This window comes from Camellia sinensis, chromosome 14, assembly GCF_055761805.1.
Source record: "Camellia sinensis isolate YWXY chromosome 14, ASM5576180v1, whole genome shotgun sequence".
Classification (NCBI taxonomy): Eukaryota; Viridiplantae; Streptophyta; class Magnoliopsida; order Ericales; family Theaceae; genus Camellia; species Camellia sinensis.
In genome coordinates, this window is record NC_138974.1 from 104,033,024 (window position 1) to 104,056,739 (window position 23,716).

The 23,716-nt window shown below is 48.3% G+C and overlaps 75 non-coding genes across 75 annotated transcripts; all 75 read left to right on the forward strand.

The window, feature by feature from the left end:
• The first annotated feature begins 131 nt into the window (after nt 1-131).
• On the forward strand, nt 132-250 carry LOC145808219 (5S ribosomal RNA). Its single transcript, XR_014351683.1, has one exon. It is a non-coding gene; the product is annotated as a 5S ribosomal RNA (ribosomal RNA).
• Nucleotides 251-446: 196 nt separating this feature from the next.
• On the forward strand, nt 447-565 carry LOC145808220 (5S ribosomal RNA). Its single transcript, XR_014351684.1, has one exon. It is a non-coding gene; the product is annotated as a 5S ribosomal RNA (ribosomal RNA).
• Nucleotides 566-761: 196 nt separating this feature from the next.
• LOC145808221 (5S ribosomal RNA) lies at nt 762-880 on the forward strand. The gene has a single exon (XR_014351685.1). It is a non-coding gene; the product is annotated as a 5S ribosomal RNA (ribosomal RNA).
• Nucleotides 881-1,077: 197 nt separating this feature from the next.
• On the forward strand, nt 1,078-1,196 carry LOC145808222 (5S ribosomal RNA). The gene has a single exon (XR_014351686.1). It is a non-coding gene; the product is annotated as a 5S ribosomal RNA (ribosomal RNA).
• Nucleotides 1,197-1,393: 197 nt separating this feature from the next.
• LOC145809946 (5S ribosomal RNA) lies at nt 1,394-1,512 on the forward strand. Its single transcript, XR_014353513.1, has one exon. It is a non-coding gene; the product is annotated as a 5S ribosomal RNA (ribosomal RNA).
• Nucleotides 1,513-1,707: 195 nt separating this feature from the next.
• Nucleotides 1,708-1,826, forward strand: LOC145808223 (5S ribosomal RNA). The gene has a single exon (XR_014351687.1). It is a non-coding gene; the product is annotated as a 5S ribosomal RNA (ribosomal RNA).
• Nucleotides 1,827-2,022: 196 nt separating this feature from the next.
• On the forward strand, nt 2,023-2,141 carry LOC145808224 (5S ribosomal RNA). Its single transcript, XR_014351688.1, has one exon. It is a non-coding gene; the product is annotated as a 5S ribosomal RNA (ribosomal RNA).
• Nucleotides 2,142-2,345: 204 nt separating this feature from the next.
• On the forward strand, nt 2,346-2,464 carry LOC145808225 (5S ribosomal RNA). Its single transcript, XR_014351689.1, has one exon. It is a non-coding gene; the product is annotated as a 5S ribosomal RNA (ribosomal RNA).
• Nucleotides 2,465-2,661: 197 nt separating this feature from the next.
• LOC145808226 (5S ribosomal RNA) lies at nt 2,662-2,780 on the forward strand. The gene has a single exon (XR_014351690.1). It is a non-coding gene; the product is annotated as a 5S ribosomal RNA (ribosomal RNA).
• A 196-nt stretch (nt 2,781-2,976) lies between these two features.
• LOC145809786 (5S ribosomal RNA) lies at nt 2,977-3,095 on the forward strand. The gene has a single exon (XR_014353352.1). It is a non-coding gene; the product is annotated as a 5S ribosomal RNA (ribosomal RNA).
• Nucleotides 3,096-3,292: 197 nt separating this feature from the next.
• LOC145808227 (5S ribosomal RNA) lies at nt 3,293-3,411 on the forward strand. Its single transcript, XR_014351691.1, has one exon. It is a non-coding gene; the product is annotated as a 5S ribosomal RNA (ribosomal RNA).
• A 197-nt stretch (nt 3,412-3,608) lies between these two features.
• LOC145808229 (5S ribosomal RNA) lies at nt 3,609-3,727 on the forward strand. The gene has a single exon (XR_014351693.1). It is a non-coding gene; the product is annotated as a 5S ribosomal RNA (ribosomal RNA).
• Nucleotides 3,728-3,924: 197 nt separating this feature from the next.
• LOC145809787 (5S ribosomal RNA) lies at nt 3,925-4,043 on the forward strand. The gene has a single exon (XR_014353353.1). It is a non-coding gene; the product is annotated as a 5S ribosomal RNA (ribosomal RNA).
• A 196-nt stretch (nt 4,044-4,239) lies between these two features.
• On the forward strand, nt 4,240-4,358 carry LOC145808230 (5S ribosomal RNA). The gene has a single exon (XR_014351694.1). It is a non-coding gene; the product is annotated as a 5S ribosomal RNA (ribosomal RNA).
• Nucleotides 4,359-4,555: 197 nt separating this feature from the next.
• LOC145808231 (5S ribosomal RNA) lies at nt 4,556-4,674 on the forward strand. The gene has a single exon (XR_014351695.1). It is a non-coding gene; the product is annotated as a 5S ribosomal RNA (ribosomal RNA).
• Nucleotides 4,675-4,869: 195 nt separating this feature from the next.
• Nucleotides 4,870-4,988, forward strand: LOC145809671 (5S ribosomal RNA). The gene has a single exon (XR_014353233.1). It is a non-coding gene; the product is annotated as a 5S ribosomal RNA (ribosomal RNA).
• Nucleotides 4,989-5,183: 195 nt separating this feature from the next.
• On the forward strand, nt 5,184-5,302 carry LOC145810800 (5S ribosomal RNA). The gene has a single exon (XR_014354355.1). It is a non-coding gene; the product is annotated as a 5S ribosomal RNA (ribosomal RNA).
• A 195-nt stretch (nt 5,303-5,497) lies between these two features.
• Nucleotides 5,498-5,616, forward strand: LOC145808232 (5S ribosomal RNA). The gene has a single exon (XR_014351696.1). It is a non-coding gene; the product is annotated as a 5S ribosomal RNA (ribosomal RNA).
• Nucleotides 5,617-5,812: 196 nt separating this feature from the next.
• LOC145808233 (5S ribosomal RNA) lies at nt 5,813-5,931 on the forward strand. Its single transcript, XR_014351697.1, has one exon. It is a non-coding gene; the product is annotated as a 5S ribosomal RNA (ribosomal RNA).
• A 203-nt stretch (nt 5,932-6,134) lies between these two features.
• Nucleotides 6,135-6,253, forward strand: LOC145810006 (5S ribosomal RNA). The gene has a single exon (XR_014353573.1). It is a non-coding gene; the product is annotated as a 5S ribosomal RNA (ribosomal RNA).
• A 199-nt stretch (nt 6,254-6,452) lies between these two features.
• Nucleotides 6,453-6,571, forward strand: LOC145809861 (5S ribosomal RNA). Its single transcript, XR_014353429.1, has one exon. It is a non-coding gene; the product is annotated as a 5S ribosomal RNA (ribosomal RNA).
• A 198-nt stretch (nt 6,572-6,769) lies between these two features.
• Nucleotides 6,770-6,888, forward strand: LOC145809141 (5S ribosomal RNA). The gene has a single exon (XR_014352635.1). It is a non-coding gene; the product is annotated as a 5S ribosomal RNA (ribosomal RNA).
• Nucleotides 6,889-7,085: 197 nt separating this feature from the next.
• Nucleotides 7,086-7,204, forward strand: LOC145808234 (5S ribosomal RNA). Its single transcript, XR_014351698.1, has one exon. It is a non-coding gene; the product is annotated as a 5S ribosomal RNA (ribosomal RNA).
• Nucleotides 7,205-7,399: 195 nt separating this feature from the next.
• Nucleotides 7,400-7,518, forward strand: LOC145808235 (5S ribosomal RNA). The gene has a single exon (XR_014351699.1). It is a non-coding gene; the product is annotated as a 5S ribosomal RNA (ribosomal RNA).
• A 199-nt stretch (nt 7,519-7,717) lies between these two features.
• Nucleotides 7,718-7,836, forward strand: LOC145808236 (5S ribosomal RNA). The gene has a single exon (XR_014351700.1). It is a non-coding gene; the product is annotated as a 5S ribosomal RNA (ribosomal RNA).
• A 196-nt stretch (nt 7,837-8,032) lies between these two features.
• On the forward strand, nt 8,033-8,151 carry LOC145808237 (5S ribosomal RNA). Its single transcript, XR_014351701.1, has one exon. It is a non-coding gene; the product is annotated as a 5S ribosomal RNA (ribosomal RNA).
• A 193-nt stretch (nt 8,152-8,344) lies between these two features.
• LOC145808238 (5S ribosomal RNA) lies at nt 8,345-8,463 on the forward strand. The gene has a single exon (XR_014351702.1). It is a non-coding gene; the product is annotated as a 5S ribosomal RNA (ribosomal RNA).
• A 195-nt stretch (nt 8,464-8,658) lies between these two features.
• Nucleotides 8,659-8,777, forward strand: LOC145808978 (5S ribosomal RNA). Its single transcript, XR_014352470.1, has one exon. It is a non-coding gene; the product is annotated as a 5S ribosomal RNA (ribosomal RNA).
• Nucleotides 8,778-8,971: 194 nt separating this feature from the next.
• On the forward strand, nt 8,972-9,090 carry LOC145808240 (5S ribosomal RNA). Its single transcript, XR_014351704.1, has one exon. It is a non-coding gene; the product is annotated as a 5S ribosomal RNA (ribosomal RNA).
• A 191-nt stretch (nt 9,091-9,281) lies between these two features.
• Nucleotides 9,282-9,400, forward strand: LOC145810175 (5S ribosomal RNA). The gene has a single exon (XR_014353745.1). It is a non-coding gene; the product is annotated as a 5S ribosomal RNA (ribosomal RNA).
• A 196-nt stretch (nt 9,401-9,596) lies between these two features.
• Nucleotides 9,597-9,715, forward strand: LOC145808241 (5S ribosomal RNA). Its single transcript, XR_014351705.1, has one exon. It is a non-coding gene; the product is annotated as a 5S ribosomal RNA (ribosomal RNA).
• A 195-nt stretch (nt 9,716-9,910) lies between these two features.
• LOC145808242 (5S ribosomal RNA) lies at nt 9,911-10,029 on the forward strand. The gene has a single exon (XR_014351706.1). It is a non-coding gene; the product is annotated as a 5S ribosomal RNA (ribosomal RNA).
• Nucleotides 10,030-10,224: 195 nt separating this feature from the next.
• On the forward strand, nt 10,225-10,343 carry LOC145810058 (5S ribosomal RNA). The gene has a single exon (XR_014353624.1). It is a non-coding gene; the product is annotated as a 5S ribosomal RNA (ribosomal RNA).
• Nucleotides 10,344-10,541: 198 nt separating this feature from the next.
• On the forward strand, nt 10,542-10,660 carry LOC145810412 (5S ribosomal RNA). The gene has a single exon (XR_014353981.1). It is a non-coding gene; the product is annotated as a 5S ribosomal RNA (ribosomal RNA).
• A 196-nt stretch (nt 10,661-10,856) lies between these two features.
• On the forward strand, nt 10,857-10,975 carry LOC145809886 (5S ribosomal RNA). Its single transcript, XR_014353454.1, has one exon. It is a non-coding gene; the product is annotated as a 5S ribosomal RNA (ribosomal RNA).
• Nucleotides 10,976-11,174: 199 nt separating this feature from the next.
• On the forward strand, nt 11,175-11,293 carry LOC145810378 (5S ribosomal RNA). Its single transcript, XR_014353948.1, has one exon. It is a non-coding gene; the product is annotated as a 5S ribosomal RNA (ribosomal RNA).
• Nucleotides 11,294-11,494: 201 nt separating this feature from the next.
• On the forward strand, nt 11,495-11,613 carry LOC145809731 (5S ribosomal RNA). The gene has a single exon (XR_014353293.1). It is a non-coding gene; the product is annotated as a 5S ribosomal RNA (ribosomal RNA).
• Nucleotides 11,614-11,805: 192 nt separating this feature from the next.
• LOC145810176 (5S ribosomal RNA) lies at nt 11,806-11,924 on the forward strand. The gene has a single exon (XR_014353746.1). It is a non-coding gene; the product is annotated as a 5S ribosomal RNA (ribosomal RNA).
• Nucleotides 11,925-12,121: 197 nt separating this feature from the next.
• Nucleotides 12,122-12,240, forward strand: LOC145808243 (5S ribosomal RNA). Its single transcript, XR_014351707.1, has one exon. It is a non-coding gene; the product is annotated as a 5S ribosomal RNA (ribosomal RNA).
• Nucleotides 12,241-12,434: 194 nt separating this feature from the next.
• Nucleotides 12,435-12,553, forward strand: LOC145808244 (5S ribosomal RNA). The gene has a single exon (XR_014351708.1). It is a non-coding gene; the product is annotated as a 5S ribosomal RNA (ribosomal RNA).
• A 196-nt stretch (nt 12,554-12,749) lies between these two features.
• On the forward strand, nt 12,750-12,868 carry LOC145811620 (5S ribosomal RNA). Its single transcript, XR_014355158.1, has one exon. It is a non-coding gene; the product is annotated as a 5S ribosomal RNA (ribosomal RNA).
• Nucleotides 12,869-13,066: 198 nt separating this feature from the next.
• Nucleotides 13,067-13,185, forward strand: LOC145810413 (5S ribosomal RNA). Its single transcript, XR_014353982.1, has one exon. It is a non-coding gene; the product is annotated as a 5S ribosomal RNA (ribosomal RNA).
• Nucleotides 13,186-13,381: 196 nt separating this feature from the next.
• LOC145809887 (5S ribosomal RNA) lies at nt 13,382-13,500 on the forward strand. The gene has a single exon (XR_014353455.1). It is a non-coding gene; the product is annotated as a 5S ribosomal RNA (ribosomal RNA).
• Nucleotides 13,501-13,699: 199 nt separating this feature from the next.
• LOC145810379 (5S ribosomal RNA) lies at nt 13,700-13,818 on the forward strand. Its single transcript, XR_014353949.1, has one exon. It is a non-coding gene; the product is annotated as a 5S ribosomal RNA (ribosomal RNA).
• Nucleotides 13,819-14,015: 197 nt separating this feature from the next.
• Nucleotides 14,016-14,134, forward strand: LOC145810316 (5S ribosomal RNA). Its single transcript, XR_014353891.1, has one exon. It is a non-coding gene; the product is annotated as a 5S ribosomal RNA (ribosomal RNA).
• A 201-nt stretch (nt 14,135-14,335) lies between these two features.
• On the forward strand, nt 14,336-14,454 carry LOC145810059 (5S ribosomal RNA). Its single transcript, XR_014353625.1, has one exon. It is a non-coding gene; the product is annotated as a 5S ribosomal RNA (ribosomal RNA).
• Nucleotides 14,455-14,649: 195 nt separating this feature from the next.
• Nucleotides 14,650-14,768, forward strand: LOC145810060 (5S ribosomal RNA). Its single transcript, XR_014353626.1, has one exon. It is a non-coding gene; the product is annotated as a 5S ribosomal RNA (ribosomal RNA).
• Nucleotides 14,769-14,965: 197 nt separating this feature from the next.
• On the forward strand, nt 14,966-15,084 carry LOC145808245 (5S ribosomal RNA). Its single transcript, XR_014351709.1, has one exon. It is a non-coding gene; the product is annotated as a 5S ribosomal RNA (ribosomal RNA).
• A 191-nt stretch (nt 15,085-15,275) lies between these two features.
• Nucleotides 15,276-15,394, forward strand: LOC145810177 (5S ribosomal RNA). The gene has a single exon (XR_014353748.1). It is a non-coding gene; the product is annotated as a 5S ribosomal RNA (ribosomal RNA).
• Nucleotides 15,395-15,591: 197 nt separating this feature from the next.
• On the forward strand, nt 15,592-15,710 carry LOC145808246 (5S ribosomal RNA). Its single transcript, XR_014351710.1, has one exon. It is a non-coding gene; the product is annotated as a 5S ribosomal RNA (ribosomal RNA).
• A 195-nt stretch (nt 15,711-15,905) lies between these two features.
• LOC145808247 (5S ribosomal RNA) lies at nt 15,906-16,024 on the forward strand. The gene has a single exon (XR_014351711.1). It is a non-coding gene; the product is annotated as a 5S ribosomal RNA (ribosomal RNA).
• Nucleotides 16,025-16,222: 198 nt separating this feature from the next.
• On the forward strand, nt 16,223-16,341 carry LOC145810061 (5S ribosomal RNA). The gene has a single exon (XR_014353627.1). It is a non-coding gene; the product is annotated as a 5S ribosomal RNA (ribosomal RNA).
• Nucleotides 16,342-16,536: 195 nt separating this feature from the next.
• Nucleotides 16,537-16,655, forward strand: LOC145810875 (5S ribosomal RNA). Its single transcript, XR_014354429.1, has one exon. It is a non-coding gene; the product is annotated as a 5S ribosomal RNA (ribosomal RNA).
• A 196-nt stretch (nt 16,656-16,851) lies between these two features.
• Nucleotides 16,852-16,970, forward strand: LOC145809888 (5S ribosomal RNA). Its single transcript, XR_014353456.1, has one exon. It is a non-coding gene; the product is annotated as a 5S ribosomal RNA (ribosomal RNA).
• Nucleotides 16,971-17,165: 195 nt separating this feature from the next.
• LOC145810380 (5S ribosomal RNA) lies at nt 17,166-17,284 on the forward strand. Its single transcript, XR_014353950.1, has one exon. It is a non-coding gene; the product is annotated as a 5S ribosomal RNA (ribosomal RNA).
• Nucleotides 17,285-17,480: 196 nt separating this feature from the next.
• LOC145810317 (5S ribosomal RNA) lies at nt 17,481-17,599 on the forward strand. The gene has a single exon (XR_014353892.1). It is a non-coding gene; the product is annotated as a 5S ribosomal RNA (ribosomal RNA).
• A 197-nt stretch (nt 17,600-17,796) lies between these two features.
• On the forward strand, nt 17,797-17,915 carry LOC145808248 (5S ribosomal RNA). The gene has a single exon (XR_014351712.1). It is a non-coding gene; the product is annotated as a 5S ribosomal RNA (ribosomal RNA).
• A 197-nt stretch (nt 17,916-18,112) lies between these two features.
• Nucleotides 18,113-18,231, forward strand: LOC145810704 (5S ribosomal RNA). Its single transcript, XR_014354262.1, has one exon. It is a non-coding gene; the product is annotated as a 5S ribosomal RNA (ribosomal RNA).
• A 198-nt stretch (nt 18,232-18,429) lies between these two features.
• LOC145808249 (5S ribosomal RNA) lies at nt 18,430-18,548 on the forward strand. The gene has a single exon (XR_014351713.1). It is a non-coding gene; the product is annotated as a 5S ribosomal RNA (ribosomal RNA).
• Nucleotides 18,549-18,746: 198 nt separating this feature from the next.
• On the forward strand, nt 18,747-18,865 carry LOC145809097 (5S ribosomal RNA). Its single transcript, XR_014352591.1, has one exon. It is a non-coding gene; the product is annotated as a 5S ribosomal RNA (ribosomal RNA).
• Nucleotides 18,866-19,062: 197 nt separating this feature from the next.
• Nucleotides 19,063-19,181, forward strand: LOC145810705 (5S ribosomal RNA). The gene has a single exon (XR_014354263.1). It is a non-coding gene; the product is annotated as a 5S ribosomal RNA (ribosomal RNA).
• Nucleotides 19,182-19,379: 198 nt separating this feature from the next.
• Nucleotides 19,380-19,498, forward strand: LOC145808251 (5S ribosomal RNA). Its single transcript, XR_014351715.1, has one exon. It is a non-coding gene; the product is annotated as a 5S ribosomal RNA (ribosomal RNA).
• A 197-nt stretch (nt 19,499-19,695) lies between these two features.
• Nucleotides 19,696-19,814, forward strand: LOC145810706 (5S ribosomal RNA). Its single transcript, XR_014354264.1, has one exon. It is a non-coding gene; the product is annotated as a 5S ribosomal RNA (ribosomal RNA).
• Nucleotides 19,815-20,012: 198 nt separating this feature from the next.
• On the forward strand, nt 20,013-20,131 carry LOC145808252 (5S ribosomal RNA). Its single transcript, XR_014351716.1, has one exon. It is a non-coding gene; the product is annotated as a 5S ribosomal RNA (ribosomal RNA).
• Nucleotides 20,132-20,327: 196 nt separating this feature from the next.
• On the forward strand, nt 20,328-20,446 carry LOC145808253 (5S ribosomal RNA). The gene has a single exon (XR_014351717.1). It is a non-coding gene; the product is annotated as a 5S ribosomal RNA (ribosomal RNA).
• A 196-nt stretch (nt 20,447-20,642) lies between these two features.
• Nucleotides 20,643-20,761, forward strand: LOC145808254 (5S ribosomal RNA). Its single transcript, XR_014351718.1, has one exon. It is a non-coding gene; the product is annotated as a 5S ribosomal RNA (ribosomal RNA).
• Nucleotides 20,762-20,956: 195 nt separating this feature from the next.
• On the forward strand, nt 20,957-21,075 carry LOC145809889 (5S ribosomal RNA). The gene has a single exon (XR_014353457.1). It is a non-coding gene; the product is annotated as a 5S ribosomal RNA (ribosomal RNA).
• Nucleotides 21,076-21,275: 200 nt separating this feature from the next.
• Nucleotides 21,276-21,394, forward strand: LOC145811205 (5S ribosomal RNA). Its single transcript, XR_014354752.1, has one exon. It is a non-coding gene; the product is annotated as a 5S ribosomal RNA (ribosomal RNA).
• A 197-nt stretch (nt 21,395-21,591) lies between these two features.
• On the forward strand, nt 21,592-21,710 carry LOC145809194 (5S ribosomal RNA). Its single transcript, XR_014352693.1, has one exon. It is a non-coding gene; the product is annotated as a 5S ribosomal RNA (ribosomal RNA).
• Nucleotides 21,711-21,908: 198 nt separating this feature from the next.
• Nucleotides 21,909-22,027, forward strand: LOC145808255 (5S ribosomal RNA). The gene has a single exon (XR_014351719.1). It is a non-coding gene; the product is annotated as a 5S ribosomal RNA (ribosomal RNA).
• A 195-nt stretch (nt 22,028-22,222) lies between these two features.
• Nucleotides 22,223-22,341, forward strand: LOC145809316 (5S ribosomal RNA). Its single transcript, XR_014352839.1, has one exon. It is a non-coding gene; the product is annotated as a 5S ribosomal RNA (ribosomal RNA).
• Nucleotides 22,342-22,536: 195 nt separating this feature from the next.
• On the forward strand, nt 22,537-22,655 carry LOC145810449 (5S ribosomal RNA). Its single transcript, XR_014354017.1, has one exon. It is a non-coding gene; the product is annotated as a 5S ribosomal RNA (ribosomal RNA).
• Nucleotides 22,656-22,855: 200 nt separating this feature from the next.
• Nucleotides 22,856-22,974, forward strand: LOC145808256 (5S ribosomal RNA). Its single transcript, XR_014351720.1, has one exon. It is a non-coding gene; the product is annotated as a 5S ribosomal RNA (ribosomal RNA).
• Nucleotides 22,975-23,170: 196 nt separating this feature from the next.
• On the forward strand, nt 23,171-23,289 carry LOC145808257 (5S ribosomal RNA). The gene has a single exon (XR_014351721.1). It is a non-coding gene; the product is annotated as a 5S ribosomal RNA (ribosomal RNA).
• Nucleotides 23,290-23,484: 195 nt separating this feature from the next.
• Nucleotides 23,485-23,603, forward strand: LOC145809915 (5S ribosomal RNA). The gene has a single exon (XR_014353482.1). It is a non-coding gene; the product is annotated as a 5S ribosomal RNA (ribosomal RNA).
• Nucleotides 23,604-23,716: the final 113 nt, after the last annotated feature.

Below are 23,716 nucleotides of genomic sequence, written 5' to 3' on the forward strand. Positions count from 1 at the left end.
CCCATTCAATCGCCTTCGCCTCCTTTTCGACAATTACTCCCTTTTAAACCATTTCCAGATTATCCTGTTCCATTCAATTTCATTTTTTTCCCCGTCTACTGCTTAAAACAATAAAGTCGCGGTTAATCTTCGGGTGCGATCATACCAGCACTAATGCACCGGATCCCATCAGAACTCCGCAGTTAAGCGTGCTTGGGCGAGAGTAGTACTAGGATGGGTGACCCCCTGGGAAGTCCTCGTGTTGCACCCCTTTTGTCCCTTTTTCCACCACCCCCCCCCTTTTTTTTTTCCCCGGACAGCCTGTCCGATTTTTAGCCCATTCAATCGCCTTCGCCTCCTTTTCGACAATTTCTCCCTTTTAAACCATTTCCAGATTATCCTGTTCCATTCAATTTCATTTTTTTCCCCGTCTACTGCTTAAAACAATAAAGTCGCGATTAATCTTCGGGTGCGATCATACCAGCACTAATGCACCGGATCCCATCAGAACTCCGCAGTTAAGCGTGCTTGGGCGAGAGTAGTACTAGGATGGGTGACCCCCTGGGAAGTCCTCGTGTTGCACCCCTTTTGTCCCTTTTTCCACCACCCCCCCCCCTTTTTTTTTCCCCGGACAGCCTGTCCGATTTTTAGCCCATTCAATCGCCTTCGCCTCCTTTTCGACAATTTCTCCCTTTTAAACCATTTCCAGATTATCCTGTTCCATTCAATTTCATTTTTTTCCCCGTCTACTGCTTAAAACAATAAAGTCGCGGTTAATCTTCGGGTGCGATCATACCAGCACTAATGCACCGGATCCCATCAGAACTCCGCAGTTAAGCGTGCTTGGGCGAGAGTAGTACTAGGATGGGTGACCCCCTGGGAAGTCCTCGTGTTGCACCCCTTTTGTCCCTTTTTCCACCACCCCCCCCCCTTTTTTTTTTCCCCGGACAGCCTGTCCGATTTTTAGCCCATTCAATCGCCTTCGCCTCCTTTTCGACAATTTCTCCCTTTTAAACCATTTCCAGATTATCCTGTTCCATTCAATTTCATTTTTTTCCCCGTCTACTGCTTAAAACAATAAAGTCGCGGTTAATCTTCGGGTGCGATCATACCAGCACTAATGCACCGGATCCCATCAGAACTCCGCAGTTAAGCGTGCTTGGGCGAGAGTAGTACTAGGATGGGTGACCCCCTGGGAAGTCCTCGTGTTGCACCCCTTTTGTCCCTTTTTCCACCACCCCCCCCCCTTTTTTTTTTCCCCGGACAGCCTGTCCGATTTTTAGCCCATTCAATCGCCTTCGCCTCCTTTTCGACAATTTCTCCCTTTTAAACCATTTCCAGATTATCCTGTTCCATTCAATTTCATTTTTTTCCCCGTCTACTGCTTAAAACAATAAAGTCGCGGTTAATCTTCGGGTGCGATCATACCAGCACTAATGCACCGGATCCCATCAGAACTCCGCAGTTAAGCGTGCTTGGCCGAGAGTAGTACTAGGATGGGTGACCCCCTGGGAAGTCCTCGTGTTGCACCCCTTTTGTCCCTTTTTCCACCACCCCCCCCTTTTTTTTTTCCCCGGACAGCCTGTCCGATTTTTAGCCCATTCAATCGCCTTCGCCTCCTTTTCGACAATTTCTCCATTTTAAACCATTTCCAGATTATCCTGTTCCATTCAATTTCATTTTTTTCCCCGTCTACTGCTTAAAACAATAAAGTCGCGGTTAATCTTCGGGTGCGATCATACCAGCACTAATGCACCGGATCCCATCAGAACTCCGCAGTTAAGCGTGCTTGGGCGAGAGTAGTACTAGGATGGGTGACCCCCTGGGAAGTCCTCGTGTTGCACCCCTTTTGTCCCTTTTTCCACCACCCCCCCCTTTTTTTTTTTCCCCGGACAGCCTGTCCGATTTATAGCCCATTCAATCGCCTTCGCCTCCTTTTCGACAATTTCTCCCTTTTAAACCATTTTCAGATTATCCTGTTCCATTCAATTTCATTTTTTTCCCCGTCTACTGCTTAAAACAATAAAGTCGCGGTTAATCTTCGGGTGCGATCATACCAGCACTAATGCACCGGATCCCATCAGAACTCCGCAGTTAAGCGTGCTTGGGCGAGAGTAGTACTAGGATGGGTGACCCCCTGGGAAGTCCTCGTGTTGCACCCCTTTTGTCCCTTTTTCCACCACCCCCCCCCCCTTTTTTTTTTCCCCGGACAGCCTGTCCGATTTTTAGCCCATTCAATCGCCTTCGCCTCCGCCTCCTTTTCAACAATTTCTCCCTTTTAAACCATTTCCAGATTATCCTGTTCCATTCAATTTCATTTTTTTCCCCGTCTACTGCTTAAAACAATGAAGTCGCGGTTAATCTTCGGGTGCGATCATACCAGCACTAATGCACCGGATCCCATCAGAACTCCGCAGTTAAGCGTGCTTGGGCGAGAGTAGTACTAGGATGGGTGACCCCCTGGGAAGTCCTCGTGTTGCACCCCTTTTGTCCCTTTTTCCACCACCCCCCCCCCCTTTTTTTTTCCCCGGACAGCCTGTCCGATTTTTAGCCCATTCAATCGCCGTCGCCTCCTTTTCGACAATTTCTCCCTTTTAAACCATTTCCAGATTATCCTGTTCCATTCAATTTCATTTTTTTCCCCGTCTACTGCTTAAAACAATAAAGTCGCGGTTAATCTTCGGGTGCGATCATACCAGCACTAATGCACCGGATCCCATCAGAACTCCGCAGTTAAGCGTGCTTGGGCGAGAGTAGTACTAGGATGGGTGACCCCCTGGGAAGTCCTCGTGTTGCACCCCTTTTGTCCCTTTTTCCACCACCCCCCCCCTTTTTTTTTTCCCCGGACAGCCTGTCCGATTTTTAGCCCATTCAATCGCCTTCGCCTCCTTTTCGACAATTTCTCCCTTTTAAACCATTTCCAGATTATCCTGTTCCATTCAATTTCATTTTTTTCCCCGTCTACTGCTTAAAACAATAAAGTCGCGGTTAATCTTCGGGTGCGATCATACCAGCACTAATGCACCGGATCCCATCAGAACTCCGCAGTTAAGCGTGCTTGGGCGAGAGTAGTACTAGGATGGGTGACCCCCTGGAAAGTCCTCGTGTTGCACCCCTTTTGTCCCTTTTTCCACCACCCCCCCCCCCTTTTTTTTTCCCCGGACAGCCTGTCCGATTTTTAGGCCATTCAATCGCCTTCGCCTCCTTTTCGACAATTTCTCCCTTTTAAACCATTTCCAGATTATCCTGTTCCATTCAATTTCATTTTTTTCCCCGTCTACTGCTTAAAACAATAAAGTCGCGGTTAATCTTTGGGTGCGATCATACCAGCACTAATGCACCGGATCCCATCAGAACTCCGCAGTTAAGCGTGCTTGGGCGAGAGTAGTACTAGGATGGGTGACCCCCTGGGAAGTCCTCGTGTTGCACCCCTTTTGTCCCTTTTTCCACCACCCCCCCCCCCTTTTTTTTTCCCCGGACAGCCTGTCCGATTTTTAGCCCATTCAATCGCCGTCGCCTCCTTTTCGACAATTTCTCCCTTTTAAACCATTTCCAGATTATCCTGTTCCATTCAATTTCATTTTTTTCCCCGTCTACTGCTTAAAACAATAAAGTCGCGGTTAATCTTCGGGTGCGATCATACCAGCACTAATGCACCGGATCCCATCAGAACTCCGCAGTTAAGCGTGCTTGGGCGAGAGTAGTACTAGGATGGGTGACCCCCTGGGAAGTCCTCGTGTTGCACCCCTTTTGTCCCTTTTTCCACCACCCCCCCCCCTTTTTTTTTTCCCCGGACAGCCTGTCCGATTTTTAGCCCATTCAATCGCCTTCGCCTCCTTTTCGACAATTTCTCCCTTTTAAACCATTTCCAGATTATCCTGTTCCATTCAATTTCATTTTTTTCCCCGTCTACTGCTTAAAACAATAAAGTCGCGGTTAATCTTCGGGTGCGATCATACCAGCACTAATGCACCGGATCCCATCAGAACTCCGCAGTTAAGCGTGCTTGGGCGAGAGTAGTACTAGGATGGGTGACCCCCTGGAAAGTCCTCGTGTTGCACCCCTTTTGTCCCTTTTTCCACCACCCCCCCCCCTTTTTTTTTCCCCGGACAGCCTGTCCGATTTTTAGGCCATTCAATCGCCTTCGCCTCCTTTTCGACAATTTCTCCCTTTTAAACCATTTCCAGATTATCCTGTTCCATTCAATTTCATTTTTTTCCCCGTCTACTGCTTAAAACAATAAAGTCGCGGTTAATCTTCGGGTGCGATCATACCAGCACTAATGCACCGGATCCCATCAGAACTCCGCAGTTAAGCGTGCTTGGGCGAGAGTAGTACTAGGATGGGTGACCCCCTGGGAAGTCCTCGTGTTGCACCCCTTTTGTCCCTTTTTCCACCACCCCCCCCCCTTTTTTTTTTCCCCGGACAGCCTGTCCGATTTTTAGCCCATTCAATCGCCTTCGCCTCCTTTTCGACAATTTCTCCCTTTTAAACCATTTCCAGATTATCCTCTTCCATTCAATTTCATTTTTTTCCCCGTCTACTGCTTAAAACAATGAAGTCGCGGTTAATCTTCGGGTGCGATCATACCAGCACTAATGCACCGGATCCCATCAGAACTCCGCAGTTAAGCGTGCTTGGGCGAGAGTAGTACTAGGATGGGTGACCCCCTGGGAAGTCCTCGTGTTGCACCCCTTTTGTCCCTTTTTCCACCACCCCCCCCTTTTGTTTTTCCCCGGACAGCCTGTCCGATTTTTAGCCCATTCAATCGCCTTCGCCTCCTTTTCGACAATTTCTCCCTTTTAAACCATTTCCAGATTATCCCGTTCCATTCAATTTCATTTTTTTCCCCGTCTACTGCTTAAAACAATAAAGTCGCGGTTAATCTTTGGGTGCGATCATACCAGCACTAATGCACCGGATCCCATCAGAATTCCGCAGTTAAGCGTGCTTGGGCGAGAGTAGTACTAGGATGGGTGACCCCCTGGGAAGTCCTCGTGTTGCACCCCTTTTGTCCCTTTTTCCACCACCCCCCCCTTTTTTTTTTCCCCGGACAGCCTGTCCGATTTTTAGCCCATTCAATCGCCTTCGCCTCCTTTTCGACAATTTCTCCCTTTTAAACCATTTCCAGATTATCCTGTTCCATTCAATTTCATTTTTTTCCCCGTCTACTGCTTAAAACAATAAAGTCGCGGTTAATCTTCGGGTGCGATCATACCAGCACTAATGCACCGGATCCCATCAGAACTCCGCAGTTAAGCGGGCTTGGCCGAGAGTAGTACTAGGATGGGTGACCCCCTGGGAAGTCCTCGTGTTGCACCCCTTTTGTCCCTTTTTCCACCACCCCCCCCTTTTTTTTTTCCCCGGACAGCCTGTTCGATTTTTAGCCCATTCAATCGCCTTCGCCTCCTTTTCGACAATTTCTCCATTTTAAACCATTTCCAGATTATCCTGTTCCATTCAATTTCATTTTTTTCCCCGTCTACTGCTTAAAACAATAAAGTCGCGGTTAATCTTCGGGTGCGATCATACCAGCACTAATGCACCGGATCCCATCAGAACTCCGCAGTTAAGCGTGCTTGGGCGAGAGTAGTACTAGGATGGGTGACCCCCTGGGAAGTCCTCGTGTTGCACCCCTTTTGTCCCTTTTTCCACCACCCCCCCCTTTTTTTTTTTCCCCGGACAGCCTGTCCGATTTTTAGCCCATTCAATCGCCTTCGCCTCCTTTTCGACAATTTCTCCCTTTTAAACCATTTTCAGATTATCCTGTTCCATTCAATTTCATTTTTTTCCCCGTCTACTGCTTAAAACAATAAAGTCGCGGTTAATCTTCGGGTGCGATCATACCAGCACTAATGCACCGGATCCCATCAGAACTCCGCAGTTAAGCGTGCTTGGGCGAGAGTAGTACTAGGATGGGTGACCCCCTGGGAAGTCCTCGTGTTGCACCCCTTTTGTCCCTTTTTCCACCACCCCCCCCCCCTTTTTTTTTCCCCGGACAGCCTGTCCGATTTTTAGCCCATTCAATCGCCTTCGCCTCCGCCTCCTTTTCAACAATTTCTCCCTTTTAAACCATTTCCAGATTATCCTGTTCCATTCAATTTCATTTGTTTCCCCGTCTACTGCTTAAAACAATAAAGTCGCGGTTAATCTTCGGGTGCGATCATACCAGCACTAATGCACTGGATCCCATCAGAACTCTGCAGTTAAGCGTGCTTGGGCGAGAGTAGTACTAGGATGGGTGACCCCCTGGGAAGTCCTCGTGTTGCACCCCTTTTGTCCCTTTTTCCACCACCCCCCCCCCCCTTTTTTTTTTCCCCGGACAGCCTGTCCGATTTTTAGCCCATTCAATCGCCTTCGCCTCCTTTTCGACAATTTCTCCCTTTTAAACCATTTCCAGATTATCCTGTTCCATTCAATTTCATTTTTTTCCCCGTCTACTGCTTAAAACACTAAAGTCGCGGTTAATCTTCGGGTGCGATCATACCAGCACTAATGCACCGGATCCCATCAGAACTCCGCAGTTAAGCGTTCTTGGGCGAGAGTAGTACTAGGATGGGTGACCCCCTGGGAAGTCCTCGTGTTGCACCCCTTTTGTCCCTTTTTCCACCACCTCCCCCCCCTTTTTTTTTTCCCCGGAGAGCCTGTCCGATTTTTAGCCCATTCAATCGCCTTCGCCTCCTTTTCGACAATTTCTCCCTTTTAAACCATTTCCAGATTATCCTGTTCCATTCAATTTCATTTTTTTCCCCGTCTACTGCTTAAAACAATAAAGTCGCGGTTAATCTTCGGGTGCGATCATACCAGCACAAATGCACCGGATCCCATCAGAACTCCGCAGTTAAGCGTGCTTGGGCGAGAGTAGTACTAGGATGGGTGACCCCCTGGGAAGTCCTCGTGTTGCACCCCTTTTGTCCCTTTTTCCACCACCCCCCCCCCTTTTTTTTTTCCCCGGACAGCCTGTCCGATTTTTAGCCCATTCAATCGCCTTCGCCTCCTTTTCGACAATTTCTCCCTTTTAAACCATTTCCAGATTATCCTGTTCCATTCAATTTCATTTTTTTCCCCGTCTACTGCTTAAAACAATAAAGTCGCGGTTAATCTTCGGGTGCGATCATACCAGCACTAATGCACCGGATCCCATCAGAACTCCGCAGTTAAGCGTGCTTGGGCGAGAGTAGTACTAGGATGGGTGACCCCCTGGGAAGTCCTCGTGTTGCACCCCTTTTGTCCCTTTTTCCACCACCCCCCCCTTTTTTTTTTCCCCGGACAGCCTGTCCGATTTTTAGCCCATTCAATCGCCTTCGCCTCCTTTTCGACAATTTCTCCCTTTTAAACCATTTCCAGATTATCCTGTTCCATTCAATTTCATTTTTTTCCCCGTCTACTGCTTAAAACAATAAAGTCGCGGTTAATCTTCGGGTGCGATCATACCAGCACTAATGCACCGGATCCCATCAGAACTCCGCAGTTAAGCGTGCTTGGGCGAGAGTAGTACTAGGATGGGTGACCCCCTGGGAAGTCCTCGTGTTGCACCCCTTTTGTCCCTTTTTCCACCACCCCCCCCCCCCTTTTTTTTTTCCCCGGACAGCCTGTCCGATTTTTAGCCCATTCAATCGCCTTCGCCTCCTTTTCGACAATTTCTCCCTTTTAAACCATTTCCAGATTATCCTGTTCCATTCAATTTCATTTTTTTCCCCTTCTACTGCTTAAAACAATAAAGTCGCGGTTAATCTTCGGGTGCGATCATACCAGCACTAATGCACCGGATCCCATCAGAACTCCGCAGTTAAGCGTGCTTGGGCGAGAGTAGTACTAGGATGGGTGACCCCCTGGGAAGTCCTCGTGTTGCACCCCTTTTGTCCCTTTTTCCACCACCCCCCCCCTTTTTTTTTTCCCCGGACAGCCTGTCCGAATTTTAGCCCATTCAATCGCTTTCGCCTCCTTTTCGACAATTTCTCCCTTTTAAACCATTTCCAGATTATCCTGTTCCATTCAATTTCATTTTTTTCCCCGTCTACTGCTTAAAACAATAAAGTCGCGGTTAATCTTCGGGTGCGATCATACCAGCACTAATGCACCGGATCCCATCAGAACTCCGCAGTTAAGCGTGCTTGGGCGAGAGTAGTACTAGGATGGGTGACCCCCTGGGAAGTCCTCGTGTTGCACCCCTTTTGTCCCTTTTTCCACCACCCCCCCTTTTTTTTTTCCCGGACAGCGTGTCCGATTTTTAGCCCATTCAATCGCCTTCGCCTCCTTTTCGACAATTTCTCCCTTTTAAACCATTTCCAGATTATCCTGTTCCATTCAATTTCATTTTTTTCCCCGTCTACTGCTTAAAACAATAAAGTCGCGGTTAATCTTCGGGTGCGATCATACCAGCACTAATGCACCGGATCCCATCAGAACTCCGCAGTTAAGCGTGCTTGGGCGAGAGTAGTACTAGGATGGGTGACCCCCTGGGAAGTCCTCGTGTTGCACCCCTTTTGTCCCTTTTTCCACCACCCCCCCCCCTTTTTTTTTCCCCGGATAGCCTGTCCGATTTTTAGCCCATTCAATCGCCTTCGCCTCCTTTTCGACAATTTCTCCCTTTTAAACCATTTCCAGATTATCCTGTTCCATTAATTTCATTTTTTTCCCCGTCTACTGCTTAAAACAATAAAGTCGCGGTTAATCTTCGGGTGCGATCATACCAGCACTAATGCACCGGATCCCATCAGAACTCCGCAGTTAAGCGTGCTTGGGCGGGAGTAGTACTAGGATGGGTGACCCCCTGGGAAGTCCTCGTGTTGCACCCCTTTTGTCCCTTTTTCCACCACCCCCCCCTTTTTTTTTTCCCCGGACAGCCTGTCCGATTTTTAGCCCATTCAATAGCCTTCGCCTCCTTTTCGACAATTTCTCCCTTTTAAACCATTTCCAGATTATCCTGTTCCATTCAATTTCATTTTTTCCCCGTCTACTGCTTAAAACAATAAAGTCGCGGTTAATCTTCGGGTGCGATCATACCAGCACTAATGCACCGGATCCCATCAGAACTCCGCAGTTAAGCGTGCTTGGGCGAGAGTAGTACTAGGATGGGTGACCCCCTGGGAAGTCCTCGTGTTGCACCCCTTTTGTCCCTTTTTCCACCCCCCCCTTTTTTTTTCCCCGGACAGCCTGTCCGATTTTTAGCCCATTCAATCGCCTTCGCCTCCTTTTCGACAATTTCTCCCTTTTAAACCATTTCCAGATTATCCTGTTCCATTCAATTTCATTTTTTTCCCCGTCTACTGCTTAAAACAATAAAGTCGCGGTTAATCTTCGGGTGCGATCATACCAGCACTAATGCACCGGATCCCATCAGAACTCCGCAGTTAAGCGTGCTTGGGCGAGAGTAGTACTAGGATGGGTGACCCCCTGGGACGTCCTCGTGTTGCACCCCTTTTGTCCCTTTTTCCACCACCCCCCCTCTTTTTTTTTTCCCCGGGCAGCCTGTCCGATTTTTAGCCCATTCAATCGCCTTCGCCTCCTTTTCGACAATTTCTCCCTTTTAAACCATTTCCAGATTATCCTGTTCCATTCAATTTCATTTTTTTCCCCGTCTACTGCTTAAAACAATAAAGTCGCGGTTAATCTTCGGGTGCGATCATACCAGCACTAATGCACCGGATCCCATCAGAACTCCGCAGTTAAGCGTGCTTGGGCGAGAGTAGTACTAGGATGGGTGACCCCCTGGGAAGTCCTCGTGTTGCACCCCTTTTGTCCCTTTTTCCACCACCCCCCCCTTTTTTTTTTCCCCGGACAGCCTGTCCGATTTTTAGCCCATTCAATCGCCTTCGCCTCCTTTTCGACAATTTCTCCCTTTTAAACCATTTCCAGATTATCCTGTTCCATTCAATTTCATTTTTTTCCCCGTCTACTGCTTAAAACAATAAAGTCGCGGTTAATCTTCGGGTGCGATCATACCAGCACTAATGCACCGGATCCCATCAGAACTCCGCAGTTAAGCGTGCTTGGGCGAGAGTAGTACTAGGATGGGTGACCCCCTGGGAAGTCCTCGTGTTGCACCCCTTTTGTCCCTTTTTCCACCACCCCCCCCCTTTTTTTTTCCCCGGACAGCCTGTCCGATTTTTAGCCCATTCAATCGCCTTCGCCTCCTTTTCGACAATTTCTCCCTTTTAAACCATTTCCAGATTATCCTGTTCCATTCAATTTCATTTTTTTCCCCGTCTACTGCTTAAAACAATAAAGTCGCGGTTAATCTTCGGGTGCGATCATACCAGCGCTAATGCACCGGATCCCCTCAGAACTCCGCAGTTAAGCGTGCTTGGGCGAGAGTAGTACTAGGATGGGTGACCCCCTGGGAAGTCCTCGTGTTGCACCCCTTTTGTCCCTTTTTCCACCACCCCCCCCCCCTTTTTTTTTTCCCCGGACAGCCTGTCCGATTTTTAGCCCATTCAATCGCCTTCGCCTCCTTTTCGACAATTTCTCCCTTTTAAACCATTTCCAGATTATCCTGTTCCATTCAATTTCATTTTTTTCCCCGTCTACTGCTTAAAACAATAAAGTCGCGGTTAATCTTCGGGTGCGATCATACCAGCACTAATGCACTGGATCCCATCAGAACTCCGCAATTAAGCGTGCTTGGGCGAGAGTAGTACTAGGATGGGTGACCCCCTGGGAAGTCCTCGTGTTGCACCCCTTTTGTCCCTTTTTCCACCACCCCCCCCTTGTTTTTTTTCCCCGGACAGCCTGTCCGATTTTTAGCCCATTCAATCGCCTTCGCCTCATTTTCGACAATTTCTCCCTTTTAAACCATTTCCAGATTATCCTGTTCCATTCAATTTCATTTTTTTCCCCGTCTACTGCTTAAAACAATAAAGTCGCGGTTAATCTTCGGGTGCGATCATACCAGCACTAATGCACCGGATCCCATCAGAACTCCGCAGTTAAGCGTGCTTAGGCGAGAGTAGTACTAGGATGGGTGACCCCCTGGGAAGTCCTCGTGTTGCACCCCTTTTGTCCCTTTTTCCTCCACCCCCCCCCCCCTTTTTTTTTTCCCCGGACAGCCTGTCCGATTTTTAGCCCATTCAATCGCCTTCGCCTCCTTTTCGACAATTTCTCCCTTTTAAACCATTTCCAGATTATCCTGTTCCATTCAATTTCATTTTTTTCCCCGTCTACTGCTTAAAACAATAAAGTCGCGGTTAATCTTCGGGTGCGATCATACCAGCACTAATGTACCGGATCCCATCAGAACTCCGCAGTTAAGCGTGCTTAGGCGAGAGTAGTACTAGGATGGGTGACCCCCTGGGAAGTCCTCGTGTTGCACCCCTTTTGTCCCTTTTTCCACCACCCCCCCCCCCCCCTTTTTTTTTTCCCCGGACAGCCTGTCCGATTTTTAGCCCATTCGATCGCCTTCGCCTCCTTTTCGACAATTTCTCCCTTTTAAACCATTTCCAGATTATCCTGTTCCATTCAATTTCATTTTTTTCCCCGTCTACTGCTTAAAACAATAAAGTCGCGGTTAATCTTCGGGTGCGATCATACCAGCACTAATGCACCGGATCCCATCAGAACTCCGCAGTTAAGCATGCTTGGGCGAGAGTAGTACTAGGATGGGTGACCCCCTGGGAAGTCCTCGTGTTGCACCCCTTTTGTCCCTTTTTCCACCCCCCCCCTTTTTTTTTCCCCGGACAGCCTGTCCGATTTTTAGCCCATTCAATCGCCTTCGCCTCCTTTTCGACAATTTCTCCCTTTTAAACCATTTCCAGATTATCCTGTTCCATTCAATTTCATTTTTTTCCCCGTCTACTGCTTAAAACAATAAAGTCGCGGTTAATCTTCGGGTGCGATCATACCAGCACTAATGCACCGGATCCCATCAGAACTCCGCAGTTAAGCGTGCTTGGGCGAGAGTAGTACTAGGATGGGTGACCCCCTGGGACGTCCTCGTGTTGCACCCCTTTTGTCCCTTTTTCCACCACCCCCCCCTCTTTTTTTTTTCCCCGGGCAGCCTGTCCGATTTTTAGCCCATTCAATCGCCTTCGCCTCCTTTTCGACAATTTCTCCCTTTTAAACCATTTCCAGATTATCCTGTTCCATTCAATTTCATTTTTTTCCCCGTCTACTGCTTAAAACAATAAAGTCGCGGTTAATCTTCGGGTGCGATCATACCAGCACTAATGCACCGGATCCCATCAGAACTCCGCAGTTAAGCGTGCTTGGGCGAGAGTAGTACTAGGATGGGTGACCCCCTGGGAAGTCCTCGTGTTGCACCCCTTTTGTCCCTTTTTCCACCACCCCCCCCTTTTTTTTTCCCCGGACAGCCTGTCCGATTTTTAGCCCATTCAATCGCCTTCGCCTCCTTTTCGACAATTTCTCCCTTTTAAACCATTTCCAGATTATCCTGTTCCATTCAATTTCATTTTTTTCCCCGTCTACTGCTTAAAACAATAAAGTCGCGGTTAATCTTCGGGTGCGATCATACCAGCACTAATGCACCGGATCCCATCAGAACTCCGCAGTTAAGCGTGCTTGGGCGAGAGTAGTACTAGGATGGGTGACCCCCTGGGAAGTCCTCGTGTTGCACCCCTTTTGTCCCTTTTTCCACCACCCCCCCCCCTTTTTTTTTCCCCGGACAGCCTGTCCGATTTTTAGCCCATTCAATCGCCTTCGCCTCCTTTTCGACAATTTCTCCCTTTTAAACCATTTCCAGATTATCCTGTTCCATTCAATTTCATTTTTTTCCCCGTCTACTGCTTAAAACAATAAAGTCGCGGTTAATCTTCGGGTGCGATCATACCAGCGCTAATGCACCGGATCCCCTCAGAACTCCGCAGTTAACCGTGCTTCGGCGAGAGTAGTACTAGGATGGGTGACCCCCTGGGAAGTCCTCGTGTTGCACCCCTTTTGTCCCTTTTTCCACCACCCCCCCCCCCTTTTTTTTTTCCCCGGACAGCCTGTCCGATTTTTAGCCCATTCAATCGCCTTCGCCTCCTTTTCGACAATTTCTCCCTTTTAAACCATTTCCAGATTATCCTGTTCCATTCAATTTCATTTTTTTCCCCGTCTACTGCTTAAAACAATAAAGTCGCGGTTAATCTTCGGGTGCGATCATACCAGCACTAATGCACTGGATCCCATCAGAACTCCGCAATTAAGCGTGCTTGGGCGAGAGTAGTACTAGGATGGGTGACCCCCTGGGAAGTCCTCGTGTTGCACCCCTTTTGTCCCTTTTTCCACCACCCCCCCCTTGTTTTTTTTCCCCGGACAGCCTATCCGATTTTTAGCCCATTCAATCGCCTTCGCCTCCTTTTCGACAATTTCTCCCTTTTAAACCATTTCCAGATTATCCTGTTCCATTCAATTTCATTTTTTTCCCCGTCTACTGCTTAAAACAATAAAGTCGCGGTTAATCTTCGGGTGCGATCATACCAGCACTAATGCACCGGATCCCATCAGAACTCCGCAGTTAAGCGTGCTTAGGCGAGAGTAGTACTAGGATGGGTGACCCCCTGGGAAGTCCTCGTGTTGCACCCCTTTTGTCCCTTTTTCCTCCACCCCCCCCCCCCTTTTTTTTTTCCCCGGACAGCCTGTCCGATTTTTAGCCCATTCAATCGCCTTCGCCTCCTTTTCGACAATTTCTCCCTTTTAAACCATTTCCAGATTATCCTGTTCCATTCAATTTCATTTTTTTCCCCGTCTACTGCTTAAAACAATAAAGTCGCGGTTAATCTTCGGGTGCGATCATACCAGCACTAATGTACCGGATCCCATCAGAACTCCGCAGTTAAGCGTGCTTAGGCGAGAGTAGTACTAGGATGGGTGACCCCCTGGGAAGTCCTCGTGTTGCACCCCTTTTGTCCCTTTTTCCACCACCCCCCCCCCTTTTTTTTTTCCCCGGACAGCCTGTCCGATTTTTAGCCCATTCGATCGCCTTCGCCTCCTTTTCGACAATTTCTCCCTTTTAAACCATTTCCAGATTATCCTGTTCCATTCAATTTCATTTTTTTCCCCGTCTACTGCTTAAAACAATAAAGTCGCGGTTAATCTTCGGGTGCGATCATACCAGCACTAATGCACCGGATCCCATCAGAACTCCGCAGTTAAGCGTGCTTGGGCGAGAGTAGTACTAGGATGGGTGACCCCCTGGGAAGTCCTCGTGTTGAACCCCTTTTGTCCCTTTTTCCACCACCCCCCCCCCCCCCTTTTTTTTTTCCCCGGACAGCCTGTCCGATTTTTAGCCCATTCAATCGCCTTCGCCTCCTTTTCGACAATTTCTCCCTTTTAAACCATTTCCAGATTATCCTGTTCCATTCAATTTCATTTTTTTCCCCGTCTACTGCTTAAAACAATAAAGTCGCGGTTAATCTTCGGGTGCGATCATACCAGCGCTAATGCACCGGATCCCCTCAGAACTCCGCAGTTAAGCGTGCTTGGGCGAGAGTAGTACTAGGATGGGTGACCCCCTGGGAAGTCCTCGTGTTGCACCCCTTTTGTCCCTTTTTCCACCACCCCCCCTTGTTTTTTTTCCCCGGACAGCCTGTCCGATTTTTAGCCCATTCAATCGCCTTCGCCTCCTTTTCGACAATTTCTCCCTTTTAAACCATTTCCAGATTATCCTGTTCCATTCAATTTCATTTTTTTCCCCGTCTACTGCTTAAAACAATAAAGTCGCGGTTAATCTTCGGGTGCGATCATACCAGCGCTAATGCACCGGATCCCCTCAGAACTCCGCAGTTAAGCGTGCTTGGGCGAGAGTAGTACTAGGATGGGTGACCCCCTGGGAAGTCCTCGTGTTGCACCCCTTTTGTCCCTTTTTCCACCACCCCCCCCCCTTTTTTTTTTCCCCGGACAGCCTGTCCGATTTTTAGCCCATTCAATCGCCTTCGCCTCCTTTTCGACAATTTCTCCCTTTTAAACCATTTCCAGATTATCCTGTTCCATTCAATTTCATTTTTTTCCCCGTCTACTGCTTAAAACAATAAAGTCGCGGTTAATCTTCGGGTGCGATCATACCAGCACTAATGCACCGGATCCCATCAGAACTCCGCAGTTAAGCGTGCTTGGGCGAGAGTAGTACTAGGATGGGTGACCCCCTGGGAAGTCCTCGTGTTGCACCCCTTTTGTCCCTTTTTCCACCCCCCCCTTTTTTTTTCCCCGGACAGCCTGTCCGATTTTTAGCCCATTCAATCGCCTTCGCCTCCTTTTCGACAATTTCTCCCTTTTAAACCATTTCCAGATTATCCTGTTCCATTCAATTTCATTTTTTTCCCCGTCTACTGCTTAAAACAATAAAGTCGCGGTTAATCTTCGGGTGCGATCATACCAGCACTAATGCACCGGATCCCATCAGAACTCCGCAGTTAAGCGTGCTTGGGCGAGAGTAGTACTAGGATGGGTGACCCCCTGGGACGTCCTCGTGTTGCACCCCTTTTGTCCCTTTTTCCACCACCCCCCCCTCTTTTTTTTTTCCCCGGGCAGCCTGTCCGATTTTTAGCCCATTCAATCGCCTTCGCCTCCTTTTCGACAATTTCTCCCTTTTAAACCATTTCCAGATTATCCTGTTCCATTCAATTTCATTTTTTTCCCCGTCTACTGCTTAAAACAATAAAGTCGCGGTTAATCTTCGGGTGCGATCATACCAGCACTAATGCACCGGATCCCATCAGAACTCCGCAGTTAAGCGTGCTTGGGCGAGAGTAGTACTAGGATGGGTGACCCCCTGGGAAGTCCTCGTGTTGCACCCCTTTTGTCCCTTTTTCCACCACCCCCCCCTTTTTTTTTTCCCCGGACAGCCTGTCCGATTTTTAGCCCATTCAATCGCCTTCGCCTCCTTTTCGACAATTTCTCCCTTTTAAACCATTTCCAGATTATCCTGTTCCATTCAATTTCATTTTTTTCCCCGTCTACTGCTTAAAACAATAAAGTCGCGGTTAATCTTCGGGTGCGATCATACCAGCACTAATGCACCGGATCCCATCAGAACTCCGCAGTTAAGCGTGCTTGGGCGAGAGTAGTACTAGGATGGGTGACCCCCTGGGAAGTCCTCGTGTTGCACCCCTTTTGTCCCTTTTTCCACCACCCCCCCCCCCCTTTTTTTTTCCCCGGACAGCCTGTCCGATTTTTAGCCCATTCAATCGCCTTCGCCTCCTTTTCGACAATTTCTCCCTTTTAAACCATTTCCAGATTATCCTGTTCCATTCAATTTCATTTTTTTCCCCGTCTACTGCTTAAAACAATAAAGTCGCGGTTAATCTTCGGGTGCGATCATACCAGCGCTAATGCACCGGATCCCCTCAGAACTCCGCAGTTAAGCGTGCTTGGGCGAGAGTAGTACTAGGATGGGTGACCCCCTGGGAAGTCCTCGTGTTGCACCCCTTTTGTCCCTTTTTCCACCACCCCCCCCTTTTTTTTTTCCCCGGACAGCCTGTCCGATTTTTAGCCCATTCAATCGCCTTCGCCTCCTTTTCGACAATTTCTCCCTTTTAAACCATTTCCAGATTATCCTGTTCCATTCAATTTCATTTTTTTCCCCGTCTACTGCTTAAAACAATAAAGTCGCGGTTAATCTTCGGGTGCGATCATACTAGCACTAATGCACTGGATCCCATCAGAACTCCGCAATTAAGCGTGCTTGGGCGAGAGTAGTACTAGGATGGGTGACCCCCTGGGAAGTCCTCGTGTTGCACCCCTTTTGTCCCTTTTTCCACCACCCCCCCCTTGTTTTTTTTCCCCGGACAGCCTGTCCGATTTTTAGCCCATTCAATCGCCTTCGCCTCCTTTTCGACAATTTCTCCCTTTTAAACCATTTCCAGATTATCCTGTTCCATTCAATTTCATTTTTTTCCCCGTCTACTGCTTAAAACAATAAAGTCGCGGTTAATCTTCGGGTGCGATCATACCAGCACTAATGCACCGGATCCCATCAGAACTCCGCAGTTAAGCGTGCTTAGGCGAGAGTAGTACTAGGATGGGTGACCCCCTGGGAAGTCCTCGTGTTGCACCCCTTTTGTCCCTTTTTCCTCCACCCCCCCCTTTTTTTTTTCCCCGGACAGCCTGTCCGATTTTTAGCCCATTCAATCGCCTTCGCCTCCTTTTCGACAATTTCTCCCTTTTAAACCATTTCCAGATTATCCTGTTCCATTCAATTTCATTTTTTTCCCCGTCTACTGCTTAAAACAATAAAGTCGCGGTTAATCTTCGGGTGCGATCATACCAGCACTAATGTACCGGATCCCATCAGAACTCCGCAGTTAAGCGTGCTTAGGCGAGAGTAGTACTAGGATGGGTGACCCCCTGGGAAGTCCTCGTGTTGCACCCCTTTTGTCCCTTTTTCCACCACCCCCCCCCCTTTTTTTTTCCCCGGACAGCCTGTCCGATTTTTAGCCCATTCGATCGCCTTCGCCTCCTTTTCGACAATTTCTCCCTTTTAAACCATTTCCAGATTATCCTGTTCCATTCAATTTCATTTTTTTCCCCGTCTACTGCTTAAAACAATAAAGTCGCGGTTAATCTTCGGGTGCGATCATACCAGCACTAATGCACCGGATCCCATCAGAACTCCGCAGTTAAGCGTGCTTGGGCGAGAGTAGTACTAGGATGGGTGACCCCCTGGGAAGTCCTCGTGTTGAACCCCTTTTGTCCCTTTTTCCACCACCCCCCCCCCTTTTTTTTTTCCCCGGACAGCCTGTCCGATTTTTAGCCCATTCAATCGCCTTCGCCTCCTTTTCGACAATTTCTCCCTTTTAAACCATTTCCAGATTATCCTGTTCCATTCAATTTCATTTTTTTCCCCGTCTACTGCTTAAAACAATAAAGTCGCGGTTAATCTTCGGGTGCGATCATACCAGCACTAATGCACCGGATCCCATCAGAACTCCGCAGTTAAGCGTGCTTGGGCGAGAGTAGTACTAGGATGGGTGACCCCCTGGGAAGTCCTCGTGTTGCACCCCTTTTGTCCCTTTTTCCACCACCCCACCACCCATTTTTTTTCCCCGGACAGCCTGTCCGATTTTTAGCCCATTCAATCGCCTTCGCCTCCTTTTCGACAATTTCTCCCTTTTAAACCATTTCCAGATTATCCTGTTCCATTCAATTTCATTTTTTTCCCCGTCTACTGCTTAAAACAATAAAGTCGCGGTTAATCTTCGGGTGCGATCATACCAGCACTAATGCACCGGATCCCATCAGAACTCCGCAGTCAAGCGTGCTTGGGCGAGAGTAGTACTAGGATGGGTGAACCCCTGGGAAGTCCTCGTGTTGCACCCCTTTTGTCCCTTTTTCCACCACCCCCCCCCCCTTTTTTTTTTCCCCGGACAGCCTGTCCGATTTTTAGCCCATTCAATCGCCTTCGCCTCCTTTTCGACAATTTCTCCCTTTTAAACCATTTCCAGATTATCCTGTTCCATTCAATTTCATTTTTTTCCCCGTCTACTGCTTAAAACAATAAAGTCGCGGTTAATCTTCGGGTGCGATCATACCAGCACTAATGCACCGGATCCCATCAGAACTCCGCAGTTAAGCGTGCTTGGGCGAGAGTAGTACTAGGATGGGTGACCCCCTGGGAAGTCCTCGTGTTGCACCCCTTTTGTCCCTTTTTCCACCACCCCCCCCCCCTTTTGTTTTTCCCCGGACAGCCTGCCCGATTTTTAGCCCATTCAATCGCCTTCGCCTCCTTTTCGACAATTTCTCCCTTTTAAACCATTTCCAGATTATCCTGTTCCATTCAATTTCATTTTTTTCCCCGTCTACTGCTTAAAACTATAAAGTCGCGGTTAATATTCGGGTGCGATCATACCAGCACTAATGCACCGGATCCCGTCAGAACTCCGCAGTTAAGCGTGCTTGGGCGAGAGTAGTACTAGGATGGGTGACCCCCTGGGAAGTCCTCGTGTTGCACCCCTTTTGTCCCTTTTTCCACCACCCCACCACCCATTTTTTTTCCCCGGACAGCCTGTCCGATTTTTAGCCCATTCAATCGCCTTCGCCTCCTTTTCGACAATTTCTCCCTTTTAAACCATTTCCAGATTATCCTGTTCCATTCAATTTCATTTTTTTCCCCGTCTACTGCTTAAAACAATAAAGTCGCGGTTAATCTTCGGGTGCGATCATACCAGCACTAATGCACCGGATCCCATCAGAACTCCGCAGTCAAGCGTGCTTGGGCGAGAGTAGTACTAGGATGGGTGAACCCCTGGGAAGTCCTCGTGTTGCACCCCTTTTGTCCCTTTTTCCACCACCCCCCCCCCCTTTTTTTTTTCCCCGGACAGCCTGTCCGATTTTTAGCCCATTCAATCGCCTTCGCCTCCTTTTCGACAATTTCTCCCTTTTAAACCATTTCCAGATTATCCTGTTCCATTCAATTTCATTTTTTTCCCCGTCTACTGCTTAAAACAATAAAGTCGCGGTTAATCTTCGGGTGCGATCATACCAGCACTAATGCACCGGATCCCATCAGAACTCCGCAGTTAAGCGTGCTTGGGCGAGAGTAGTACTAGGATGGGTGACCCCCTGGGAAGTCCTCGTGTTGCACCCCTTTTGTCCCTTTTTCCACCACCCCACCACCCATTTTTTTTCCCCGGACAGCCTGTCCGATTTTTAGCCCATTCAATCGCCTTCGCCTCCTTTTCGACAATTTCTCCCTTTTAAACCATTTCCAGATTATCCTGTTCCATTCAATTTCATTTTTTTCCCCGTCTACTGCTTAAAACAATAAAGTCGCGGTTAATCTTCGGGTGCGATCATACCAGCACTAATGCACCGGATCCCATCAGAACTCCGCAGTCAAGCGTGCTTGGGCGAGAGTAGTACTAGGATGGGTGAACCCCTGGGAAGTCCTCGTGTTGCACCCCTTTTGTCCCTTTTTCCACCACCCCCCCCCCCCTTTTTTTTTCCCCGGACAGCCTGTCCGATTTTTAGCCCATTCAATCGCCTTCGCCTCCTTTTCGACAATTTCTCCCTTTTAAACCATTTCCAGATTATCCTGTTCCATTCAATTTCATTTTTTTCCCCGTCTACTGCTTAAAACAATAAAGTCGCGGTTAATCTTCGGGTGCGATCATACCAGCACTAATGCACCGGATCCCATCAGAACTCCGCAGTTAAGCGTGCTTGGGCGAGAGTAGTACTAGGATGGGTGACCCCCTGGGAAGTCCTCGTGTTGCACCCCTTTTGTCCCTTTTTCCACCACCCCCCCCCCTTTTTTTTTCCCCGGACAGCCTGTCCGATTTTTAGCCCATTCAATCGCCTTCGCCTCCTTTTCGACAATTTCTCCCTTTTAAACCATTTCCAGATTATCCTGTTCCATTCAATTTCATTTTTTTCCCCGTCTACTGCTTAAAACAATAAAGTCGCGGTTAATCTTCGGGTGCGATCATACCAGCACTAATGCACCGGATCCCATCAGAACTCCGCAGTTAAGCGTGCTTGGGCGAGAGTAGTACTAGGATGGGTGACCCCCTGGGAAGTCCTCGTGTTGCACCCCTTTTGTCCCTTTTTCCACCACCCCCCCCCTTTTTTTTTTCCCCGGACAGCCTGTCCGATTTTTAGCCCATTCAATCGCCTTCGCCTCCTTTTCGACAATTTCTCCCTTTTAAACCATTTCCAGATTATCCTGTTCCATTCAATTTCATTTTTTTCCCCGTCTACTGCTTAAAACAATAAAGTCGCGGTTAATCTTCGGGTGCGATCATACCAGCACTAATGCACCGGATCCCATCAGAACTCCGCAGTTAAGCGTGCTTGGGCGAGAGTAGTACTAGGATGGGTGACCCCCTGGGAAGTCCTCGTGTTGCACCCCTTTTGTCCCTTTTTCCACCACCCCCCCCTTTTTTTTTTCCCCGGACAGCCTGTCCGATTTTTAGCCCATTCAATCGCCTTCGCCTCCTTTTCGACAATTGCTCCCTTTTAAACCATTTCCAGATTATCCTGTTCCATTCAATTTCATTTTTTTCCCCGTCTACTGCTTAAAACAATAAAGTCGCGGTTAATCTTCGGGTGCGATCATACCAGCACTAATGCACCGGATCCCATCAGAACTCCGCAGTTAAGCGTGCTTAGGCGAGAGTAGTACTAGGATGGGTGACCCCCTGGGAAGTCCTCGTGTTGCACCCCTTTTGTCCCTTTTTCCTCCACCCCCCCCCCCCTTTTTTTTTTTCCCCGGACAGCCTGTCCGATTTTTAGCCCATTCAATCGCCTTCGCCTCCTTTTCGACAATTTCTCCCTTTTAAACCATTTCCAGATTATCCTGTTCCATTCAATTTCATTTTTTTCCCCGTCTACTGCTTAAAACAATAAAGTCGCGGTTAATCTTCGGGTGCGATCATACCAGATATAATGCACCGGATCCCATCAGAACTCCGCAGTTAAGCGTGCTTGGGCGAGAGTAGTACTAGGATGGGTGACCCCCTGGGAAGTCCTCGTGTTGCACCCCTTTTGTCCCTTTTTCCACCACCCCCCCCCCTTTTTTTTTTCCCCGGACAGCCTGTCCGATTTTTAGCCCATTCAATCGCCTTCGCCTCCTTTTCGACAATTTCTCCCTTTTAAACCATTTCCAGATTATCCTGTTCCATTCAATTTCATTTTTTTCCCCGTCTACTGCTTAAAACAATAAAGTCGCGGTTAATCTTCGGGTGCGATCATACCAGCACTAATGCACCGGATCCCATCAGAACTCCGCAGTTAAGCGTGCTTGGGCGAGAGTAGTACTAGGATGGGTGACCCCCTGGGAAGTCCTTGTGTTGCACCCCTTTTGTCCCTTTTTCCACCACCCCCCCCCCCTTTTTTTTTTCCCCGGACAGCCTGTCCGATTTTTAGCCCATTCAATCGCCTTCGCCTCCTTTTCGACAATTTCTCCCTTTTAAACCATTTCCAGATTATCCTGTTCCATTCAATTTCATTTTTTTCCCCGTCTACTGCTTAAAACAATAAAGTCGCGGTTAATCTTCGGGTGCGATCATACCAGCACTAATGCACCGGATCCCATCAGAACTCCGCAGTTAAGCGTGCTTGGGCGAGAGTAGTACTAGGATGGGTGACCCCCTGGGAAGTCCTCGTGTTGCACCCCTTTTGTCCCTTTTTCCACCACCCCCCCCCTTTTTTTTTTCCCCGGACAGCCTGTCCGATTTTTAGCCCATTCAATCGCTTTCGCCTCCTTTTCGACAATTTCTCCCTTTTAAACCATTTCCAGATTATCCTGTTCCATTCAATTTCATTTTTTCCCCGTCTACTGCTTAAAACAATAAAGTCGCGGTTAATCTTCGGGTGCGATCATACCAGCACTAATGCACCGGATCCCATCAGAACTCCGCAGTTAAGCGTGCTTGGGCGAGAGTAGTACTAGGATGGGTGACCCCCTGCGAAGTCCTCGTGTTGCACCCCTTTTGTCCCTTTTTCCACCACCCCCCCCTTTTTTTTTTCCCCGGACAGCCTGTCCGATTTTTAGCCCATTCAATCGCCTTCGCCTCCTTTTCGACAATTTCTCCCTTTTAAACCATTTCCAGATTATCCTGTTCCATTCAATTTCATTTTTTTCCCCGTCTACTGCTTAAAACAATAAAGTCGCGGTTAATCTTCGGGTGCGATCATACCAGCGCTAATGCACCGGATCCCATCAGAACTCCGCAGTTACGCGTGCTTGGGCGAGAGTAGTACTAGGATGGGTGACCCCCTGGGAAGTCCTCGTGTTGCACCCCTTTTGTCCCTTTTTCCACCACCCCCCCCCCCCCCTTTTTTTTTCCCCGGACAGCCTGTCCGATTTTTAGCCCATTCAATCGCCTTCGCCTCCTTTTCGACAATTTCTCCCTTTTAAACCATTTCCAGATTATCCTGTTCCATTCAATTTCATTTTTTTCCCCGTCTGCTGCTTAAAACAATAAAGTCGCGGTTAATCTTCGGGTGCGATCATACCAGCACTAATGCACCGGATCCCATCAGAACTCCGCAGTTAAGCGTGCTTGGGCGAGAGTAGTACTAGGATGGGTGACCCCCTGGGAAGTCCTCGTGTTGCACCCCTTTTGTCCCTTTTTCCACCACCCCCCCCCCTTTTTTTTTTCCCCGGACAGCCTGTCCGATTTTTAGCCCATTCAATCGCCTTCGCCTCCTTTTCGACAATTTCTCCCTTTTAAACCATTTCCAGATTATCCTGTTCCATTCAATTTCATTTTTTTCCCCTCTACTGCTTAAAACAATAAAGTCGCGGTTAATCTTCGGGTGCGATCATACCAGCACTAATGCACCGGATCCCATCAGAACTCCGCAGTTAAGCGTGCTTGGGCGAGAGTAGTACTAGGATGGGTGACCCCCTGGGAAGTCCTCGTGTTGCACCCCTTTTGTCCCTTTTTCCACCACCCCCCCCTTTTTTTTTTCCCCGGACAGCCTGTCCGATTTTTAGCCCATTCAATCGCCTTCGCCTCCTTTTCGACAATTTCTCCCTTTTAAACCATTTCCAGATTATCCTGTTCCATTCAATTTCATTTTTTTCCCCGTCTACTGCTTAAAACAATAAAGTCGCGGTTAATCTTCGGGTGCGATCATACCAGCACTAATGCACCGGATCCCATCAGAACTCCGCAGTTAAGCGTGCATGGGCGAGAGTGGTACTAGGATGGGTGACCCCCTGGGAAGTCCTCGTGTTGCACCCCTTTTGTCCCTTTTTCCACCACCCCCCCCCCTTTTTTTTTTTCCCCGGACAGCCTGTCCGATTTTTAGCCCATTCAATCGCCTTCGCCTCCTTTTCGACAATTTCTCCCTTTTA